General features: G+C 39.1%; 1 long non-coding RNA gene across 12 annotated transcripts in view; it reads left to right on the plus strand.

Annotated features, from left to right (window-relative positions):
- The window catches only part of LOC106040874 (uncharacterized), a 157,017-nt gene that overhangs the window by 87,913 nt on the left and 53,491 nt on the right, over positions 1 to 15,613 (plus strand). For 7 of the 12 annotated variants that reach the window (XR_010831743.1, XR_010831737.1, XR_010831742.1 and 4 more), the window contains one exon: positions 9,823 to 10,003. The exons of the other annotated variants lie outside the window; for them this stretch is intronic. This is a non-coding gene — a long non-coding RNA (uncharacterized lncRNA). The remainder of the gene's footprint in view (positions 1 to 9,822; positions 10,004 to 15,613) is intronic. 12 annotated transcript variants of the gene reach the window in all.

Here is a 15,613-nt window from a genome sequence, read left to right on the forward strand (position 1 = left end):
AATACTGGAAGTTGATCTTCATTATACTGCTCCTTTGTTATACAGATTGTTCTAGGAACTGAATGTCAACTTAGTGTCCTGTGCAAGACATTTCTGTGTCTCTGTACCTGTATTATTGTAGTAACTGAAAGGCTGGTTGTCTGTTTTAAATACTTTCCACTGCTCCTCTATTCAGAATCATCTTGTTGTTCTGCCATGTCAGACGGTAAGATTACAGTACCTGGCCATTACCGAATGAAAGTTATTCAGACAAGTTGTGGACGGTCACCAAACAGAGGAACAATGAAATGTCTGTTCCTGGGGTGGGAGCAAAGGGATCCGTCCTCTTTCTTTTGTTAACATGTGGAATACACTAAGCTCTTGCAATTCAAACTCTCTTTTCTCCTTTGTCACTAATCTTTTAAGTGTAGCAAGAAAGGAGCTTGATAGAAAGTTTATATACTGACCCTAAATCTTAGGAGGGACTAACAAATCTTTTCAGCTTGTTCACATGTTTGTGGGCATTAAAAATAAATAAATAAATAAATCATATTAAAAACACTTCTAACTTGTAGAATACAAATATTTGAAAGGAAAGGTACTGAAGCTACTGTAAGAAATTAGTTTAAACGGAGAATGGGATTTACCTTGTGTTATTCAAAATGTGATTTTTTGGGTCTTTTTATATTATTTAAAGCAATATCTTTTTTTTCCATTGGGTTAAGTGGGAACATATTAGTTCCAGTGAGTGTTAGATAAGTTATACTGTCAGTAAAATAAAAGAATTCAGTAAGTGAAATATATTTCTAAAGTATTCAGAAGCTTTAAAAACTTCAATTTTTAATGTCCCAAAATAACATATATTGTATTAATGCTGTTAAGCTGAGCTAAAGAATAAGCAATGAATCCATTAGCAGCACTTCACCAGAATTTTTTCCAAACAGAACTAATTGGAGAAAAAGAACGTCATATATTCCAAACAAAAGCTTTTCTGTTTTAAGCAGAACACTTTCTTCTAAGCAGTTTGTGAGCTTCCTCATTGTAGTCATATTGCTTGAATAGGTTGTCTAAGGTAGCACTGGACTTACGCTAATTAACCATCTTAATCTTATATTCAGCAAAGCTTATTGACAGAGAATAATCTGCCTGTGCAATTCAGTGCCCTCGGAGATGCTCCCAGCAACCTCAAAGTAACCCTAGATGCTTTTCTTTTCCCCCTACAGGAGCTATATAAGCCTTAATGCAATTAACTGCGGGCTCGGGGCCCTCTGAGAAGCTCCAAGACTCCCCCTTTAATGGGTGGGCATACCTCTTCTGGCACCTCTGCTTGGAGCCAGGACGTGGTTCAGAGGGGCACAGGAGGTGCTCGGGGCTCCTGTCCCTCTTCAGGCTGTTAGTCTTACAAAAGTTTTCTGTATTTGTCCTCTGCCAACTTAGTTTTTAATGCATTTCATCTTCACCGCAATGAGTTAATGAAGTGCTATTTCCTCTCAGCAATGGGGAACTGAGGCACAGAGAAAGAGCCGCTGAAGAGAGAAGGGAGTTACTGAGTCCCGAAGGAAGCTCCCTGCATAATGCACGGGGCCAGCCCACTGCTCAGGGCGCGCACCCCTCCAGAAAGCCATTAAGAAGTGCTGCGCGAGGGGTGTGTGTAAAACCACACCTCAGGGTGTGTGAGTGGGAAGCAAGGAGTAGTCCCAGCTTTGAAGTCTCATCCAGAAAGCAGGTTACCCAGGTTTAGGTTCCTCCTTTGCCTAAGGGGATCCAAACCCACTTCTCCCACCTCCTTCTGCAGCTCCTTAATCTTTGTGCTGTGGGGCCGGTCTTGGTTGGCACTGATCCCCACCCTTCATGCTGAAGCTGTGCCCACACAAGGTCATCACAAAAGCATCCTGACCTTTCCCTTCTCCCATTCCTTCAGTGAGTACCAGAAGCTGCCTTGTGAACCCACTCCCTGCTGCAGGCTGACCATGTATAACGGAGGCAATGGTTAAAATTGGCCTGAGCGAGGGCTACCAGCCTGTGGCTAAGAGCCTCCATGAGGGAATGTAGTGTGGCATCTGGGCACATGCATGTTGGAAAAAAAGATGATTATTAGCAGCACAATACTGAGGGGGTCTTTGAAGCATCTTTTTGCACTGGAAAGGATGTGAAACAAATGGAACTTTTTGTTTCTTCTCTGAGGTCTCAAAAGATTAAACAATTATTGGTAAGCATCCATGCAAAGTCTTTTGACTGTTGCCATATTTATGCATATATGGATGTGGCTTTGATTACTGTGTTCCTTATTTTTCAAGTGGAACCCTACAATCTAAGGCTGATTAATGCCAGTATGAGAAAGAAACGGCATCTAGGACTTTGTTCTGATCGCAAAGTCAATGCATTCTTAATACATAATTCTTTGGATGGGACAGCAGATGAAAATTGATGCCAGTATGGTTTGCTAAACCATACATAATGTTACAGCTGTTCTGGCTGATATTCATTTACTAAGCTTTTCATCTGGAGATGTAATTTCTATACAAACTGTAATTTATTTGAACTTTCCCCTGTCCTGACAATTTTCAGATTGCAGCTTTTTAAGAAATAAAAGGAAAAGTAGTTTGGACATCTAATCTTAATGATACCCTAGCTAAGTTCTATTTTTATTCATATTGAAAGTATTAAATATACAAAAGAAATGCATAATTAGGGAAAGGGCTTTTCTTTCTTTACAGCCATCCTCTTAAAATCGGAAGTTAGCAGTTAATTACAGAATACTCTGATCTGTATTGGCAGGAGCCCCATATTTTTCATACAAGTTGCATCTAATTCACACTGGGCCTACGAACATGTATCCCAGCCTTTTCCCCGAGGTTGTAGGGGTGCAGAGTAATACAATAAATTGCTTAATAAAAGTTGTCAGACCTTGAGCTTTTCTCGTAGTTAGTTACTTCTCTCACTCTCCTAGTAACTATGGTTTAAAGCTCAGTGGTATTTTGCATAGCCCTACGAGCACAGCCTATATTCATGACCAAAGCTTGTAGGTGTACAGCACAGATGCAAATGTTCAAGATGAAAATACATTTGATCATAAGATCAAATGTGTCTGGTGTAGAGCAACTAAAACAGTATGCAAGTTTACTGTTGTGCACATCTCAGCTAATGGTCAAAGGCTGTTTCAGATGCTCAGGGAGGGGAAGGGCAGGGTTTGGGAAGAGAGAGGCTTCTCTTTCTTCAGAACTGAGCTTGTTGATACTCTCATGTGGGGAAAAGGGATGTAAAAACGTCTTGAAATTAATTGCTAAATTGTATTAGGCTGGAATACTGTGAAAAGATGTAAACCCGTGCAACCAGCTTGTGCATCCAGCTGTTTTTTTCAGCTCTGCTTTTCATGGGTTGCAATATAGTATGCCCCAAAGATACCAGTTCAAGCTCTATTAGATGAAGGAAGGAAGCTAGTTGCAGACTCCAGGATATATCTCACCACTGGTCACATTAGTTTATGTAACAGAAATATCTAATTATAAGCTACTGTGCACAATCAAACCAAACTAGAATTAGAGATAGCTCTTGTGGACCACAAGTCCTACCTTATATATATATCCAAGTGATTGACTTAGAGTAGAGCTAGTGACTTTGCTATTGAGTTCTTTTTGTTTGTTTTTGAGGTGAATCTTCGTGATTGTTTTCAGTGTATCATATGTTGGTATCATATGTTACAGTAATCCATTGTTCATCATATGAAAGAATCACAATTTTGAAGTAGTAGAGGGGAAAAACATTTTTTTTTATTTTTTTTGCTAATACTGTAATTTGAACATCTGGAATCATTAGAATATTCAATAAGAATCTTAAGTCTTGCTTCTCCTAAGGTGGTGTATTTGAGAAATATTTGTCTCACTCACCGAGACATATCATCCTCGTGGTTTCCTGTGGTTTCTTTCTTAGCCCTTGTAGGAATGAAGTTGTGAGACTAAGTCGCAGACAGGCCTGCTTTGGGTGGGTAGCTCAGTTCAGTGCTTGGCAAGTTGCTCAGTTCTGCGGTTTTGTGCTGGGTTTAACAGCAACAGAGTGTGGAACTAAAATGCACCTAGAAAAACAATTAACATAACTCCCATATATGTGAAATCTTCTAGGGAGCATCCCTATTCGGAAGAACATGCTGGTCCCAGTTGTTGCTTATAGTGCTTGCACTGTGCTGTTCAAAGGCCTTGCATTCCTGAAGAAGCCTGGTGTTTTGCCCAAAGGAGTTCCCCCTCCTACTGCTTGCCTGCCCAGGAGCTGGCGGCTGGCTTCCTTCCCTTCTCCCAGGCCCATGGGGTCACTGGTGCCCAGCGCAGGCTGAGCATGAGGTGTGCTGAGGGGCTGGTGCCTTGTGCTGAGGTCTGAAAAAGCAGGGGCAAAGAGAGAAACGGTATAAGCAGCACAGAGGGAGAAAGCAGATGAATGCAGCTGTGTGGAGAAGTTGCAGCCACGTGAAGGCAGCAGATGTTATCACTGCTGGCATGGTTACTGGGTGAGCGGATTGACTTGTTAAGTATAGATTATATCTTGTAGTAATTCTCACGACACCTAAAACACAACTCAGTTGCCTGCCTCACAGTGGGTGATTTATATAGATTTTGTTTGCCTAATAAGAGCCCTTGCCAAGACACTGTATATACAAGAAAGAAAAAAAAAAATGCATTCAACTTATATCTAGAACTCTTACTCACAAAATCTGCAAATGGAAAATATAAGTATTGCTTCAATGACCTAGAATAACATAGAAATATGGTAGCTGAAGACAGTCTTCTCAGAGATGTCTTTGGAAATTATTTTTCTTTAACAGATGATTTTTCTATGTCTTTTTTAATTTCAAGGTTTAATTCCTACCTTTAAAGACACTTTTATTGGAAATTTAACACTTAGCTAATCATCTTATTCTGTTAAAATTCAGGAGATTTCAAACAAGCTTTGAAGTAAAATGTGTTGCAAACTGCTTAAGGAAATGTAGTAGTTGACACAATGGAAACTTTTGTTCTCAGTTGAGAGGCAAAACAAACTTTACAGAACTATGCTGCTAATACTTACCCAGCTCTTCTATTCAGCTTGCTCTCTCTGCCAACGGGTTTGTGAGATCTGTTCTTAAAACTGCACTATTCAGGATTTTCCTGGACTAGGTGGTGCATGCATGCTCTTTTAAAAAGATATGCTCCCATGGATGTGATGTGAATGTTTGTTGCCTCGTGGCTCCAATGTCTGACACTGAAGAGCACCTTATAAAGCAGTGGACAGAGCGCTTCAGTTGCATTACTCTGCACAGCTGCACAAAAAGCCATGCTCCGAAGCAGAACAAGTAATTTCTGTGCAGCTCCTCTATGTCTCATTTTGGCTTCTCTCCTGAAATAAGATGAGAAGGGTAACTGTCACTGTGAGATGCCCGTGATGAAATGGTTGGCCCGTTCAGCTGCTTCGTGCTGGCAGGGGAGGAGGCAGAGTCCTTGGGCAAGCCATGCTGGGCACTAGTTGCCAGCTGCTCTCTCTTGTTAGAAAAGCCACAACTGTTCTCAAGCACTGGAACAATTAGCTGATTAGTTGCCTAATAAGGAATGAATATTTTGAAGCACGTTAACACTGCTGCTGCAAGTCCTATTCTGTAGTGTTTCTTCTGTGTTTCTTTCCCTGAATGCAGGCTCTCAGTTCCATAGGAAGAGAGCAACAAATGCCACAGCTGCTGGCTTCATCTGCTTTGCCACAGGTCTTGTTGCTATTCAAACCCATTTCTTTCCTCACTGGTTTTCTTCAGAGTAATAGGTCTTCTGCTTGCTTTCCAGAAAAAGGTTATTTCTCCACTCAGCCTCCATTCTTCTCTCAGCCAGAGGGAAAGAAATGCTGTCTGGATCCGGGCATGTCTGCAGTATAGTTTCACCTTAAGTTAATTGTTTGCTGTTTAGAAAGGCTAGTCTGGACACTCCCTGAATGTTTGTTTCCAGGCTATAAATGTTTGCAGTTCATGCTGAAGATGAGTATGTATGAATTTTCTGTATATACAAATTTGACTAGACTTTTATATAGGAACATGGGGTGATATGGTCTTGCCTCTTTTAACTTACATAAAATTTTGGCTTCTTTTTTTTTTTTTTTTTTTCCGTGAAACATTTACTGGGCTAAGAAGATTTTTTTTGTTTGTAGCAATCAGTTTTGGCTAGAAGTCCACACAACAATAACGACTGAGATCCTTCTCTTGCCGTTTGCCAAATGATAGAAAAAAAATGGAGGTTTATATCAATGCCTTACTATACGCAGATTTAAGTGGATTCCCCCCCCCATTGCTTTATCAGTATAAAATTAATATTGAGTCTTTCTGTGAACATTTGTTTTCATGTGATTTTGCACCATAACCATCTTGAAACTATCAGTGTAATGCTACTTAGGGATCTGTGTATGCCTCTCTCCTTCTCCCTTTTATGCAGTGTAAGAAAGTCAGGGCAAGAATGATGGTAGAGGAAAAAATGGCATACTACATGGCATGATTATCCAAAGTCAGATTACCTTTCAAGTTTGCTCTTTGCATGGATGAGCCTTTTCTCACAGTCATGAAAACTAAATCCCTTGAAGTTGGTGGAGTTAAGGGTTCTAGCTCTTTGGCTGGGTAGGTTTATAGCATGAAATTATAAATATACAATAATTATTCACTCCTTTAGCCAGTATTTGAAGTATGAACCACAGATACGAGTTTGGTCTAGCTTGTATTGCAGTTACTGGTGGATTATTTTTATTCTGTGAGATCATACTTGGTTGGTGTATGCTGGTAGGAAAAGACTGGATGAGACAGCTGAACAGCAGCCTGTATGAGCCTATCGAATTGGGAGATTGGATCCACCAACAGGGGTCTGTTAGTTAGCCTTAGAAGCGTGTCCTGAGGTCTGTGGGCGACCTCACCTGCTGGAGATGGATGGATCTGCCTACACTGCCAGAGTGATTCTCTTACCAGCGCTGGCTTTCTGGAGCGCCCTGATGGCAGGCACTCTTGCAAACCTGAGTGCAGGTGATTGAAGTGCAGAGTTTTTTTCCTGATCAAAGGCATTGCTAGGTTTCCAGAGCTTTTACACACTGAACTGGGAATTAAGCATTCAATTGCAGTGTTGTTTCTTCCAGCTACCTTCAGATATGTCTTACATTCTTAGCATCCTGATGGACTATTAGAGCTAAGCTTATGTCTTTAGTAGTGGCAGCTCTCAACTTGGATTTCCTTCTGTGAAAGAAAATAGGGTGTGAGAGCGCTTGTTAGAAAGGGGTCAAGGAACTGGGACATTTTTTTGTTTGTTTGCTTTCCTTTCTGCAAGTTTAATATCAGGTGAGCATCAGCAAAGTCAGGCAGTTGGATTTGTGAAAACCTAGGCTTTCACAACAAATCTTCATGATTCTTTCACTCAGTTTTTCTGTGGAGATAGTTCTGGCAATGAGATGGATATGCTCAGCAAGGAGAATACTGCTATGTTATGAATGTGAGCATTTTAAAAAATAATAGTTCACTGGGACAGTGCTGTCTTAATTCACTTTCTAGCCATGTGTTACTGTGACCTAGAAAACCTGGGCTTGGAGAAGATTCTGAATATTTCTGTTTGTCCTCAGTCCATATTTTAATAAGACCTGGACCCAATTCTTTAGAATATCAAGAAAACCGCCAGTGGTAACTTCAGACAGGTTTCATTATATGAAACTGGAAAAACTCTCTATGCAAAAATTTTCTCCTCATCTAGAACAACATGCTTCCCTCCTTATTGACTTACAGCTTTAAGTATCAAGGGCATAGTATTTGAATTATGTAGTAGGGTTACAATTTTCAAAAAGTTTGAGTGATTTTGGACTGTTTTCGTATGTGATTTTCAAAAGCAACAAGCTTTTGGAGGACAAGTCTCACTGGAGCTTGACCGCACTTAAACCTGTACCTTTTCTGAAAGCGAGACTTGGGTTCCCAAATTGAGAGGTTGTTTTTGATGTCTGATCCATACCCTCTCTCCCCTCAGCAAATCTTGCAAAGGAAGGCCCTGGGGGCATACTTTGGGGTGGAGACAATGTTTGATTTGAAGTCAGTGACTGTCAGTCCTGCCAGACTGGTTGGCTTGTGCTAATCCTTTTTCAGAAATAGGGCCAAGCTTAGGCATGATACTCAAAATGGCATGATGTTTGCTTAGCATCAGGAAAGATGTTTGAATGCAGTCACTTGGGGACTACTGTTCTATTATTTTTTTTTGAAATGAGTAATTGCTTCAGAGTGGGGGGTATAAAGAGTAATGCTATTTGTTGAAAAGAAAATTGGACAGGGGTGTGCCCAAGTAACAAATGAGCAACAGACTTCTCAAACAATATTGGAGGATGTCTTGTTGTGTGCTTATATTTTTTTATGGATAGACTGCACTCAGATCTGAATGTATGACACTCATGGATGTCATGGAAATTTCTACCTTGGGCTGGAATTTGACCTTTATTACTCCTAGTGAAACATGTAATAGATTGTTCAGCTGCATTTCATACCCTTGAGTATTAAAAAAAGGGGGGGGGGGGGGCAAAAATACATTTTTGGTCAATGTTAATATACTAAAACATCTTTATTTTTGAATGCTGAATGCAGTTGGAATAATTTCACTTCTGCATTTGCACATGTTTAGGCTTGATTTTTCCAATGAAGATAATAATAGATTATTTAATTGAGTCATTTAAACTAAGGACTGATTACACATTGCTTACAAACATTCCACACTGAAATTAACTTAATTTTTCTCCTTAGTAATTTGAATTTGTACTTGTCCTTCACTGACATACTTTTTATCTGCTAATGTCTAAATGATATTCATACTTGAAATATGGGACCAGGAAGAAAAAAGAACCCTAGTCACCTTGTATTTAATTGAGTAGCTTATGGAAATGAGTTCTGAATTTCTGCAAACACTACACTAATGGAAATAATTTGCCAGGAATTGTGAGATATTTCTGAAGCTCCTTTCTTCAGTTTGAAGTGTATGTCAACTGTAAAGAATTTCTTGACTTTTTCTAGAGAAGTACTGATTATAGGTCAACATTAAAATGAGATAAGACATCATGAGATCTCATATTTTCATGACTGAGCAGGATTTTAGTTATTTAGTTCAATAATTTGACTACATCATGAATAACAGGTATAGTTATATCAGTGATAATGATCAGTTAAACATTCATATACATTTATTGTATTTGCACTTTAAATAAAATTGCAAGACTCATCTGTTTTAGCCAGTATCTCTGCCTTAAGAAACAATCAAAAACACAAATCAATAGGAAAAGCTCATATGCATGCCATATTCTAAATATAAAGCCATATAAAATGTTGAAAGCAAGTTCTGTTTGCACCATTTTCTCATGACTTCCATTATTTGCATTTTTCCATCTAGTAAATAAATGTTAAAGTCTTGTTCTTATTAAGGTTCATAATTCAATATCTAAAATACTCGCAGACTTAGACACTGAGTTTGGTACTTTCCAGTCTTGTCTTAGACGTTGTTCTGTTCATTAGATACTTGAATAAAAATAGGACCTTCATCTAGACAGAGCAAAAGATATATGATAAAATGTTAGGAGTTACTCCTTTAGCACCTAGTGCAAGATGCAACCTTCATACAAAATATTTGTGTAACTAAGCCTATTGTGGCAATACAGATCTCCATAGCAGTGTCCTTCAGTCACTTTAAAATACCGTGCTTATGTTTGTTTTTTTTTAAGTAAAGTTGAGAACCTCAGACGTGAGCTCAGTACAAATGTTTGGCCTGGCAATAGTTTGAAGGAAATTATTATGTCTTAGGTCCCATAGCCATCAATACTGATTCTGATACTTCTCTTCAGCTGAATTTGCCATGAATGGGTGATGGAAAGGGAGAAACTTTTCACGTTGGCAGCCACAACCCAGACAGAACAGTAATAGAAAGAGAGTTCATCAGAGAACAAGCCAGGCAGGCTTCTGAGTGATACCTGCTCACGTTTGTCAGCGCTGCTCTTCATTAAGTGTGTTGCTTTTGCTGGATTGGTAAGTTGAAATATGGCAGTCTTGTGTGAACTTTCCCAACCAGCTCTTTTCTCCACTGTATATCATGTGAAAATGAATTTCACTGTTCATTATGAGGTATGTTCTAATGCATTGATTTGGCTGTTCTGATGAACAGTATGAATATCCCAATGATCAGATATCCTGATAGGTATCTCAGATGTAAGGCCAAAATTCAGTTTCTTTTTCCATGGAGCTACTGAAAATTTGTTGGTGTTACTTGAAGTAACAGCAAAGCTTGGACCTACATGATCAACAAATCTGAGAGTATTCTCTGACTTTGCTCAGGTACATGATAGTGTGCAACAAGAATACATGACAGTAGCACATAGAGAGAAAAGCAGGTGTTAGAGCTGAGGCCCTGAGTGAATTACAAACATATTTTTTTATTAAAAGAGTCCCAAAACTACAGGTTTGTTAAGTATATATTGCTAACAGTGTTGAAGAGCTGGAAAATTTGTCCATGGATAGATCTTTACAGTATGTGTGGTTCTCCTTGTTGCAGAAAGAAGTACAGGTATTCAGGAGATGGAGAATGAAACACATTTATATAAATAGCAGCTATTTATGCCACTAACATTCAGGTGAATCAAGAATCTTCCCCAAACCATAAATTCTTGGAGTACAAAATAGTAGACTTGAGACTCTTATGAAACATGGTTATGAAATGCAGTAGTCTAGTACAATGCTTTCCTAATACTCTTTGACCTCCCGTATTTCTTCAGTAGCTTGAGTAAGTCTCCACATGTTACCTGGTATACATCTCCTGTGGCAGTAAGGGGTGGAGATGAATTTATACCTTGCCTTTTGTCTGTACCACATTACAGGCTGGAAGTGTGGGTCTAGCAGAGAGGAAAGTGGTTTGGGAATTCAGAGAGCTGGCGTCAGTTCCTGTCTTTGTTACTAACTTACCGCGCAAACAAGTCAAGTCACTGCAGCGCCTATGCCATCATCTCAGGGGATGTCTGGCTCATCTGGCTGCACTGTGATCTCTTCAAAGCAGGGACTGCTTTGTCCTGTGTCTTTTAAAAACAGCTAGTGTAAAAGGATTCTATGTTGTGTGATCCTATTGCTATACAAATGCCAGTAAGAATGATGTTATTTAGCTCTAGCTGAAAATGTTGCACAAATTAATCCCTGGGTTAAATGGGTATGTCTTCAGGGTCTCAAACTTGCCTCCTTTCACAAAGAGATTCCTATATCCTGGGCCAAACAGTGGAGCTTGTGCCCTTTCACATAAGCTGGTTGTCTGGTTACTTGTCTTTGAACTAGGAAAAATACCTCTTCTTCAGTTTTATAAATAAAAGAAATTCAAAAACACTGGTATGAAAGAAGTTCAGCTGGAATGACTGTGACTTAGCAGCTACGAGCCTTGAGTTAAAAGTGTGTGGCAGATGAATTCTGGTATCTTTCACCATTGGTACTTGGAAAGATGAAACCCAATTGCTAAAGACTAGAGGAAAAGAAAAAGGCCTAGAAATTTTGTAGGGAGGAATATTGGAGGAAGGGGAGCAGTGAGAGAGAAGTGAAATACATGTTCTGTAAAGGTAAACTATTCCTTTAGGCATACTATAGCCATAGGAGTTGGTAATTATGGAGGTGGTTATGAAGGTGAAATGAAGAAAGGAGTGTAAGTGCAGGTCCAATTAATATTGTCAAAACATGGTAATTGTGTTCATTAACTGGAATAATTAAACTCCATGTGACTCACTTCTGTGACACTTGACGAGGCTTTAAACAACTGAAATGTAAATCTGGCTCAGTTGGCTTGTTTTACACAAACTAGCTTGTAAAACATACTTAGAAATTGCATGTGCTTTGCAAGCTGGTTTATGTAAGCTGGAGTAGTAGGTTTTGATTTGCTTTTACCTTAAACTTGAATACTAAATTAAAGTGAATAACCTGTTTACTTTGTGTCGCTGCTTTTGGAAAAACAAGTAGGTAAACACAACATGACAGCAGCATCCAGATGATAAACAGCATCTCAGGCTTGATGTTCTAGGGAAAGAGTGCATTAAGGAGAAACCTTGATGATATAAACGCATCATCTAGGGAAACACTCTTTCCTCCAGGTTTACCAAGTATGAGTTAGAAGTGAAAGAAAAAAGCAACTTGAGAATACCATTTCCTCCTCAAATATTCAACACACTATGCTATGCTATTGCAAACTCTGCAGCCACAGGACTTTATCGCTAAGTTAACAGAACCTCAGGAAATTCACAAGATTTTCCTGTTTACCTGGCTACAGTACTGCTAAGCCATGAAGATACTGTGACATTGGTTCCCATTCTTCCCAGGTTGTTGTTTGTTTGCTGTAGTGAAACAGTTTGAAGCACGCATGTGTGGCAGTTACCGCAGACTCTGAGTTCTATCTCCTTGCTACAATGCAGAAGTTAATTCCTGCTGCCTGCTACTTTCCTATTGTCCAGGCTTCTTGCTGTTTTTTGTCCTTTCTTATTCATTCCCTTCAGCTGCTTGCTCAGCTCCATTCCTCTTGTGGCATGGTTTCATTCTCCACTCTCTTGTCCCCTTCTATCCCCAATTCATTTAGACTGTGCAGAGGGAGGAAAGTATTTCCTTCCATACCAGAGGAGAAAGAAGGAAGGTACATGCTATTTACTGCCCTGACTGGTTTGTAAATCCCTCTGAGCCAGAATGCTGTCTTCTAACCTAAGCCTATTCCTGACAGGTAGAGAGCAGGGGATATTGTTTTTAAAAATCCACACCCTGAAGTCAGTAAATATGTAAAAATAAACTCAAAATGATTGGATGATCAGGTTATTCTATTTCACATTGGAACAAGGACCAGTGTTTTCAAAAGGTAATCCATGTCTCTCCGTTTCCAAAGTCACTTTTTGTCTGTTCTTAAGAAATGTCCATCAAGCAGAGATTCAGTGAAAAGCGGGGAAACCAAAACAAAACAACAGAAAAAAAAACAACAACAACAACTCTAATTTATTAGGCTACTCTGATTATTAAATGCATAAACTAATAGCCTGATTACATTAAAAAAAAAACCTCTGTAAGAGATTAAAAGAAGGGGGATTACATTAAATTGAAGAATTGAAGCAGGGATTAAATATTTTTTTCCTAAAGGCTTTTAACACATTTTCCAAAGACCTGCTTATGAGCATAATTTGACTGATGAAAAGTATTTCTTTTAGAGATAATAGACTAAATAATCATGTAATTAAGCCACGTTAAGCATGGTGCTAGTAAGCCGATGATAGCATGTTACAGATATGTAAGAGCTCCTTCTATGAGTCACAGGTGATTATTTTTTTTCTGTTCTTCAGTAAACTCTATAAAATTCCAAGACTGACTTAGCACAGATGTGTTCTGCGGTTACACTGCAGTGGTTTCACTGAGCTGTTAAATGGGAAAGATGACTTAAAACCATTTTAACAGGGAAGCGCACACACTTCAGTGTTTGGGAAGCTGAAGCACAAAAGAGAAAAATTTGTTTAACGTTTTCATTATAACAGTGCCTAAAATGCCACAAGTAGATGAGGCCTCCTTCTGCCAGACGGCGTGTAATTACACAGTAAATATCTTCATCAAATGCTTGTGCTCCAAGGGAAAGAAGATACCACTTGTTCTTCAAGTTATTCCTAGAGCTGGGAATAGAAACTCTGTCTCCTTACCTCAGTGCTCTGCAATAGCCTTCCCCCCTGGATGCAGTTTGAGATGTGCCCCCTCCTCATGTGAGAACTGCTTGCCTCTCAAATTAGGAGGTATTGGAAGGTAATTTGGAGACACGTTTAAAAAATAATAATACTTTTTTAAATGGCAGCAAGCAACAGTGGCAAAAAACAACTGGTGAGAGCATGTGCTTAAACTGTATGACATATCATTACATAAAGAGCTTTAAAACGTCTGAGATTGCCATGTGCTGCACAAAACAATGAATTTTTGCCATGATATGGAAAAACTTTTTCTTCATGTTTCTTACCAAGCAGGATCCTAATGCTAACCTGTAGACTCACACCAATTTGACTGAGACTATACATGAAATTCAGAGTAAATAATGATGAGTAGAGGAGTAATAGGTTGACAGGAAGGAGGAAAAATATTAATGGGAGGGAAATTATATGTTTGGGGGACCATCAGTGGGTTCATGGATCATTTTCAAAACAGTGAGGAGAGGGACTTTAAAAAAAAACTTCCCAAATAAGAAAAGCTTAAAGCATAAACGGACAAGTAGGCAATGCATAAAGCCTGCAGAATTTATATTTTAAGAGCATGTTCTAATGTCTTGATTGAGTTAGTACTGTACACTAAGAAATGGGCAGCAAACTCAGTGGTGTTATGCAGTGTGTGAAGGGGTGTGAGAATCCGCCCTGCATGACAGGCTCTGCTCTGATGCTTTAACACAAGTATTCAATTATGCAAGTAATATTTTTAAAAAATACTATTTGACAATTGCGCTTGAAGATATTTGGCTAATTTGCATATGGAGTCCAATTTTGCTTTGAGTTTATTAAATTTTCCCTTTTTGTTAAGCTTCCAAGTTCATTTAGCAGTGTGAATTTGTATAAAAGAAGTAACATCTGTGTAGACTCCCTGCACTTTGCCGTGCTCATTTCTTTGAACTTTGTATGCCAGCTCAGGAGCAATAATATCAAGTGACTTCAAAGGACAACTGCTTCCAACAATCCGCAATGGCTTGTATTTCAACTTGGTAAGCAGCAGAGCTTACCGGACCTGTTATTTCATTTCATGGCCTGTGCTGCTCTTTTCATGTATTGTACTCCAGACCAGCTCAGTGCAAATGAGAGCCCAAACTAGTGTAGAATTCACTGGGGGTGAGGGAAAGAAAGGTCGGTGTGCATGTCTCTCAAGACTTAGACACAGAGCATATTTTTAAAGTAAACCTGGAAGATACGTTTCACACAAGCAGTTGGTAATAAAGCTTGATGACATTTCCTTCTGTCACGCCCACTTACTTGCTTCCCTCCTTCTTTCATATCTTGTCTGAAACTAAGACTGTAGGTTCTTTGGAAAAGGATCTGTCACTGTAAGTTGGAGTTCAGCTGAACTCCAATTTGTCTGGCTGTGTACTGCATAAATGAATGGCAATAGTTAGTAGGTCATTCATTTTGCATTTCAGTAGTATTCATTACAGTAAATGTATCTCCCACCACCACACACAATCATTTAAGGCATCAAATGATATCCCTACAAAGTGGTTATTCAAACTGGCAGATCTCTCTCATATGCTAAGGGCTAGAAATACATCAAATTTGACATAGAGTCTTCACATTGCTTGCCAGTGGATTTCTGAAACAATATCAAGGATAAAAGCTGGACTAGTTGGTTCACTTCAGGTTTAATATAGGTGAGCTTCAGCTCCAGCCATAGTCTTCCACTGGTAGTTTTCTCTTCAGGCTGTGAGTGGGGGAATATGTACAATCAGAACCAAGCTTTTGCCAACATGTAAATTAGCATAAGATGGTGCATATTGCTGAAAGAGTCAATTTCACCTTTTCAGGTGCCTTCTATTTCTCATTTTTTATCACTATACCTTGTCACTGGTTCAAGCTGTTGTGTGACTGTACATTGAGCTGCATCAGAGGTCTCACCTGAGTTAAA

The sequence above is a fragment of the Anser cygnoides genome, chromosome 5, assembly GCF_040182565.1.
Source record: "Anser cygnoides isolate HZ-2024a breed goose chromosome 5, Taihu_goose_T2T_genome, whole genome shotgun sequence".
Taxonomy (NCBI): Eukaryota; Metazoa; Chordata; class Aves; order Anseriformes; family Anatidae; genus Anser; species Anser cygnoides.